The following is a 7,184-nucleotide window of genomic DNA, read 5'->3' as shown; positions in this document are numbered from 1 at the left end:
AAGGAATTAGCCGTACTTTCCTAAGACAAAAATGGTTAAAGTATGTCAACTGAAGAAGGGTAATTTTGTCCAAGAGAGACATGGACATATTACTGATGGTGTGAAGATAATATTTCTTAATTTGTATGGAGAGAAAAGCTTGTCCCCAGCGGAGTCACCAGAAGTTGTCGGTGCTATTATTGGTTGGAGGAGTTGCCCTTAAGAAGCTGTCGGTCACCAGAATCAAAATCCCATCGCCTGCTTTGGAAGGACGTTTTAATTTACATATATATTTAGCTTTAGAAAAATATAAAATCAAACTGACCCCATATTTTTCATAGTTTAAATGAAAGAGCGCTGTGCCTCAAATCCTGTATTTATCCCGAAGGATAAACACAAGACTTGAGGATGAGGCTCGATCAAATAAACTAAGGAATATATGACATCTGTTTGGTCTGCAAAACTTTTGTATTTGTCGACAAGTTCCCCTATTTAATATAAAGAATTTAATAGGGTTTATATTAAGCTGGGTATTTTGGGTAGATTTGGGAATTTTAGCTAAATGTGGGGTCCCAAGGGTATATAGGTAATTTGGGGGAGTTTAGGGGCAAAAGGCTAGGTTGGGTATCTTGATAAAGTTGGAGTGCCAACCACCATCAAAAAGCCATGGACCAATGGAAACCCAATTTTGGGTCCTCTATGTAGTGGTATTAGCCAAACCCTAGCCTAGGGCTAGTGGGTTTAGGGGACCACCTACAGGAGTCTCCCAAAAGTATCAAGGGACCAAAGCCTAGAAGTTTAGGTTTTAAGGTTGTTAGTGATTGTGAGTGTAAGTAATTACAAGTGAGTGCCTTAACACTAGACCAACAGCTAGGGTCAACCCTAAGGTCCAGCTGTCCTAAGGGTAACTCATCTTGAGTTCCCCCATAGTGACCCCAACTACTAAGTGCTAGAGGTTAGGACCAATATGTAAAACTTCAAGTTGAGTAAAGAAGAGTTTAGGATTTCTAATTTTGAGGGTTCCTTGTCTAGTTTTCTAGGAATAGTCAACTGAAAAGTCATATGGCTAGACCTTAGGCTACTAAAGAGTAAAAACTAAACTTCAACCAAAAGTGAGGTCTACATCCCATTTTATTTAAATCATCCAAACATGTTTATTAAGATCAAAATTACCCATTTTTCCTTGGTTAATCCTAAATTTTGATTAAGGCACCGAAGCCTAAAATGGTTATTTTACCCTTGGGGCACTTCACCTCATAACTCATTAACCACAACCCAAATGACCGTGAGGATTTAGAGTGTCATATCCATTAGGTAATTACAATATTATATGAGAATATGTGGGCTTCTCAAAATTTAGTTTGATTTAATTATTTATTTAAATTCAGAAAATAGGATTTTCAAAAATTAATTTATTTAACTTTCCAAAATAAATTTTTTATATATGATAGAATTATTAGAGGTTTCCTTAGGTCAGAGAAATACTTAGACAAAATTTCTTGACTTTTTGAATTAAATTATTATAATAATTTTAATAGGAGAAAAAGGAAAATTCATTTTTAAGTTTCTAAAAATTTATTTATAACTAAGGAAGATTGGAAAAAATATTTGTATAAGTCCCAAGTGATCATAGAACAATTAGGCACAATTTGAAATATTTTGATATTTTTAGGATTTTTAATTATTTTTAATTATTTTAAATCCAAAATGAAGCTAAAAAATGAGGTACTTTACCAAAAATAACTTTTATTTTTCCTAAGTGTCTCTGATCACAAGTAACTTAGAAAACCACTTTTCAAAATTTTCCCAAGTGTATTTAATTTATTATAATTATTTTTGTACAAAAATACAAGGTCTCTTAGAAAATCAACTTTAGTGCTTGGACTTAGCCATATAATTTTCAAATTTTTACACTGGATAAACATAATTTTTATGAACAATGTGAGAATGATTTTGTAAATTTTTTATAAGTATTTAATTTACATGAATTAATACAAGATATTTACATTTAATTAAATATAGAAATTCACAAGATAATTCAAAACATCATATATTTTTCCTAGACTTCCCTAACCACACGAAACCTAAAAAATTTATTCTCATAATTTTCTAAGTGATATTTTGATTTATATAATTTAGATAAACAAAAATGGTCACCTTAACTTGAAAATTAGGCCTATAGGCATAGAGATGCTCTCTGACCTTGGAAAAATCAGAGGACATTCTCTTTGTGATGAGGAATGAATCCTAAAAATTTTAAGTCATGGCAGGCCATCTTTACTCATGGTGAATTAAAATACCACAGAGGGTATTCAATTAATTAAAAATCATATATTTGACAAATAATTTTTATTTTTAGTCACATTATTTTCCTATGTTCACTGAGCAAGTGGGTATTTTCCTCTTATTTTTATGATTTTTCTATGGAAAGATATGATTTTTTAAAGCTCTGGTATTTAAATAAATCAAAAAATCCTAATTTATTTACTTATCCAGGTCAGCGCCAGCGCATCCCAGGCAACTCCGAATTGCGCCCAGGTCGCTCTGCCATTTGACACCGCAATCCACGTAGCCTCCATGTAGACCGTACTTTATGAACCATATCTTTGTTCAGCTTCATCGGGACCATTCACTAAATAAACGAGTGATCGGACGACATCCGTTCATCATCCCCAAGTGACCTAACCCGTGAGATGTTCACACTAAAACCTTAAGATCTTTGTCTAGAATCAACCAAATGAGGTTTGTTTCTAAACCTTCATATACTAAAGATGAACCTATCTATATGATTAATCAAGTATGAAATCAAGCCATTGCACATGGACAGTTAAAATAAGCTCGGTTTAGGGTAAGCTCGGTTTAAATAAGCTCGGTTTAGGGTTAGAGTTCAATACATTTGTCTGAGAGGGGAGGCCTCAATCAGATGATTGTGGTAGCTTTGATTGGGTCCAATGAACCTTCATATGAAGTCCCAAGCTTTTGTGAATTATCTAGGTATGAATTTGATCAAGGTGGATTTCAGGTGTTGGTCTAGAGCTATGCTAGAAGCTATTTCAGAGGGGGCTTTTATGGGGAATCAACTCCTCCACTGTGGGGATGATGTGTGCATGTTGACCTCACTCTTGGTTGAGGTTTAGTTTTTCCTCTTTACTAGCCTAAGGTCTAGCCATAAGACTCTCCTATTGACTATTCTTAAAAAACTAAACTCTACCAAAATACCCATCTTGGCCTTTTACCCCTAAAACACCCCCAAATTACCAAAATACCCCTCCATAGCTCAAAATCTCAAAAATTCCAAAAATTCCCAGAAAATCCCAATAAATCCCAAATATTCCCAATTTTATTTTTTTTAACTACCACATGACCCAATTTGGCCAATTTGACCAATTTGACCATCTTTAACCAAAACCCCCAAATTACCAAAATACCCCTCCATAGCTCAAAATCCCAAAAATTTGAAGTAAATCCTAATAAATCCCACATATTCCCAATTTCATTTCTCTCAACTACCACATGACACAATTTGGCCAATTTGATCATTTTTAACCAAAATCCTCAAATTGCCTTTTAAAGACCCAAATTTTCCCAAATCCAACTCAAATGTCCATCAATTTTATCTCAATTGACCCCAATTCCAATACTAAACTCAAATTAACTTTTTTTATGACCAAAATAAGCCAAATTCAAGCTCAATTGGTCCATGATTTGAGCTCAATTTTTATTTGCGTCAAAACCCCAATTTTGACCATTTGACTTAAACTCACCAAATTGAACCCATAACCTAGTCAATTGTCCACAATTAATGTTGAAAAATCTTTATAAAATTCCTACACATCAAAATCAACCATCAATTGGCCTTGGTGAAGCCTCATATCCATTTGATTTTGGCCTAAATCCAAAATTCTCAAATTTAGCCCCAAATTGGCTATGTCCCCAAATTACACCCAATTCATTGCCTTAATCCCCAAATTGGCATCTAATTAATGTTGAAAAATCTTCATAAGGTCCCCATTGACCATTTACAACAATCAACTTGGACTTATCCCAAAGCTAACCCAAGCTAGACCCAAGCCTAGCCCAACATGACCAAATTGACTAAAATTCAAAATTCCCTCAAATTGACCCTTCAATTGAGCTCAAAACCACTTCCATCCTTCACCAAAGTTATTCCTTATGATCATCTACACCAAATGCAACAATTAATTGGGCTAATTGACATGGCTAGCTTAGACCAAACCCAAGACTTGATCATTTGCGCCCTCTTGGACCCATGCACTAAATGTGACCTAACCACCCTAAAGTCACCAAATTAACTCCATCACCGCCATTTGTTGGACTTAGTGACCAGTCCAAACACCATGAAACCACCTAAATCAAGCCATGGACCAAAGGTCCCCAATCAAGGGATATTATTTCCAAAAATGCTTGTACTTAATATCTCCTTACCAAAATTAGGTATTATTGCACTAAATTGTTGTGGCATATTCCCCTGGGTTCTCTGAGCTCCTAGCCACCTTCCTCTAGCCGACCGCCTAGCCTAGTGGCCAAAAAAGCTCAAAACTGAGAGCCACCCCTATGGCACCTCACATGAATCAAACCTAGAAGCCAGCTCATCCAAATCAAATTGAAGAGCTCCTCTGCCCTCCACGTAAGCACCACAATGCACCAAAATTTATGCCCTGAGAGCCACCCCATGGCCATTTTTATAAAAAGTCACCTCCATGGCCATGGGATGTGTGCTAAAAATTTTCTCACAGAGAGCTTCCCAAATCACTCACAGAGCTTCTTTCAAAATCACTCACAGAGCTTCTTTCATCACTCACAGAGCTTCTTTCAGATCTCCACAGCCCATTCCAATCACTCCATTGTCTTGATTCCCCCTGTATAACCGAAATTTTGAGCTTAAAAAATAGGGCAAAAGTAGGAAATTTCTCAAAACTCCACCAAACTTCAATTGCTTGTGCCCAGACCTTCACAACAGCAAGAGAAGACAAAGCCCCATCAAATTACCCTCTGAAATAGCCTCCACCATAGCTCTAAACCAACACCTGAAATCGAGTTTGGTTGAATTGGTACCTAGGCCTTACACCACAGCAAGAGGCTTAATCCCTAGCCTCCTTAGCCTCCTTGGATGGACCCCCAACGAACGTGCCAAGCACCTCTGATTGAAGCTTCTCTTATCAGAGCAAAGGTATAAAAATTCTCCTCCTCTCGAGCCTATTTTGATTCTCCATTTACTTGGGCTTGATTTCATGACACATTAACCATATGGATGTGTTCGTCTCACTAAGACAAGCATTTTAAAAAAAATTTCACTTAATTTGGTTAAGAAATAAGAGAGATCATAAGCCTTGAAGGTGGACGGTTCTCGGCCTAAGCCATTGGGGACGATGACCACGCGCCGTCCGATCGCGCGTGTATCAAATGGATGCCCAAGATGAAACCAGACAATGCTTCTTTACATAAATAGCGAGAAGTGTGGCTGCTGGCGTGGACTGCGGCGTCAAATAGAAATGCACCGCGTGGAGTTTTGGAGTTGCCTGTGCTTTCGGACACGGCGAGGTTGACGTTAATGCCGCGTGGATAAGTAGAAAAATAAGGCTTTTTTTATTTATTTAAACTCCCTAAACATCAAAAATCCATAACTTTGTGTAGAAAAATCAAAAAAATAAAATAAAAATACTCTCTTGCTCAGTGAATAGAGGAGTATAATTTGGAATAAACTTCAAGTCCATTTGGTGCATAAAATATTTTTAATTAATTAAACACTGTTTGAGATCATTTAATTCTCCATGCATATTGATACATCACCTTGGCTTGAAATTTTGTGGAATTTTTGGCATGTTGTAGCCTCTGTCAAGGGAAACATCCCCTGATTTTTTCAAAGTCAGTGGAGGTTCTTCTACAGAGATCCATATTTTTCAAGATCTTGCACATTATTTCCTTAAAATAATCATGGAAATTAGCATATTTATTAGAAAATTCTATGAAAATTTTGGAAGGTCCACTATAACTAGACGAGCTTTTGGAAATAATTCCATGGGTCAAGTCATTTAAGATGCACTTAAATTTTACAAACACTAAATCAATAAAATAATTAATTTTGAAAAATATAAAAATTTAAATGACTTGATTTTTTATCTCTACTGTGGTTTATGATCTAGAGAACTCATTATAAAAAGTTTAAAATATTTTGAGTTTATTTAACTTAAGTTGATTTTTAAAGATAAATATCACTTTTAACACTTAAATGACTTTTTAAAAATTAAAATATAACTCAAAAAATTAAAAAACTTAGTGTCTTGAGTTCTCTGTGATCAGGGATATTTTATAAAAAAAAATATTTAGAATAAAAACTTATTTTTTAACCTATTTTAAATATTTAAAATAATTAAAAATTGATAAAAAACATAAAAATAACAAAATTCATGAAAATGTTCTAAATTGCTTCCTAATCACTTAGGAACAATTATAATATTTTTCCTGATTTTCTAAATAAAGATATTTAATTTCAAAGCTTAAAAATAATTTTTAAAGGATAAAAATGAGTTTTTCACTAAAATAATTTCAATAAATCAAAGAAAAATCAGAAAAATATGAAATTTGCTCCTCTAGCTTCTCTAATCTCAGAGAGATTTTTCAAAAATACAAAACTTAATTTTCATCATTTAGAATATTTTATTTTTATTAAATAACCCAAAACTTAAAATAATTCTGATAAATTATAAAGAATTCAAAAAATCATGAGATTTGGTCCAAAGGATTGTCTAGTCTAGGTTTACCTCCAGTAAAAATTTCAAAGGATTAGAATTTACATTGGTCATGTTAGGAATTTTCTTTGAAAAATTTAATTTTTTCATGAAAATAATTATATAAAATAAATTAAATTTTGAAAAATCAAATTTTCTTCTCTCATGTTTTAATTGACCCATGAATGAGGTAGGATATAAATTTCAAAGTCATTTGAATTGAATTTGACAAATTATGAAGTGTTAGAGCCTTAGGGGCAAATGTGTAATTTTGGAAATTTAGCCTTAATTAACATTTAGGCTTAAGTCAAAAGGCTTAAGTCAAAGAGGGAAATGGGTAACCTCTGATCTTAATCAATTTATTTGATGCTTGGAACACAAGGGGTTAATTGGTAAAAATAAATCTTGCTTTCCTCATTAAAAAGATAAGTTAATAAATTTCTAAATCATTAAAAA

This window comes from Phalaenopsis equestris, unplaced genomic scaffold (assembly GCF_001263595.1).
Source record: "Phalaenopsis equestris unplaced genomic scaffold, ASM126359v1 Scaffold227888, whole genome shotgun sequence".
NCBI lineage: Eukaryota > Viridiplantae > Streptophyta > Magnoliopsida > Asparagales > Orchidaceae > Phalaenopsis > Phalaenopsis equestris.
Note: the sequence above shows the minus strand (reverse complement) of the source record.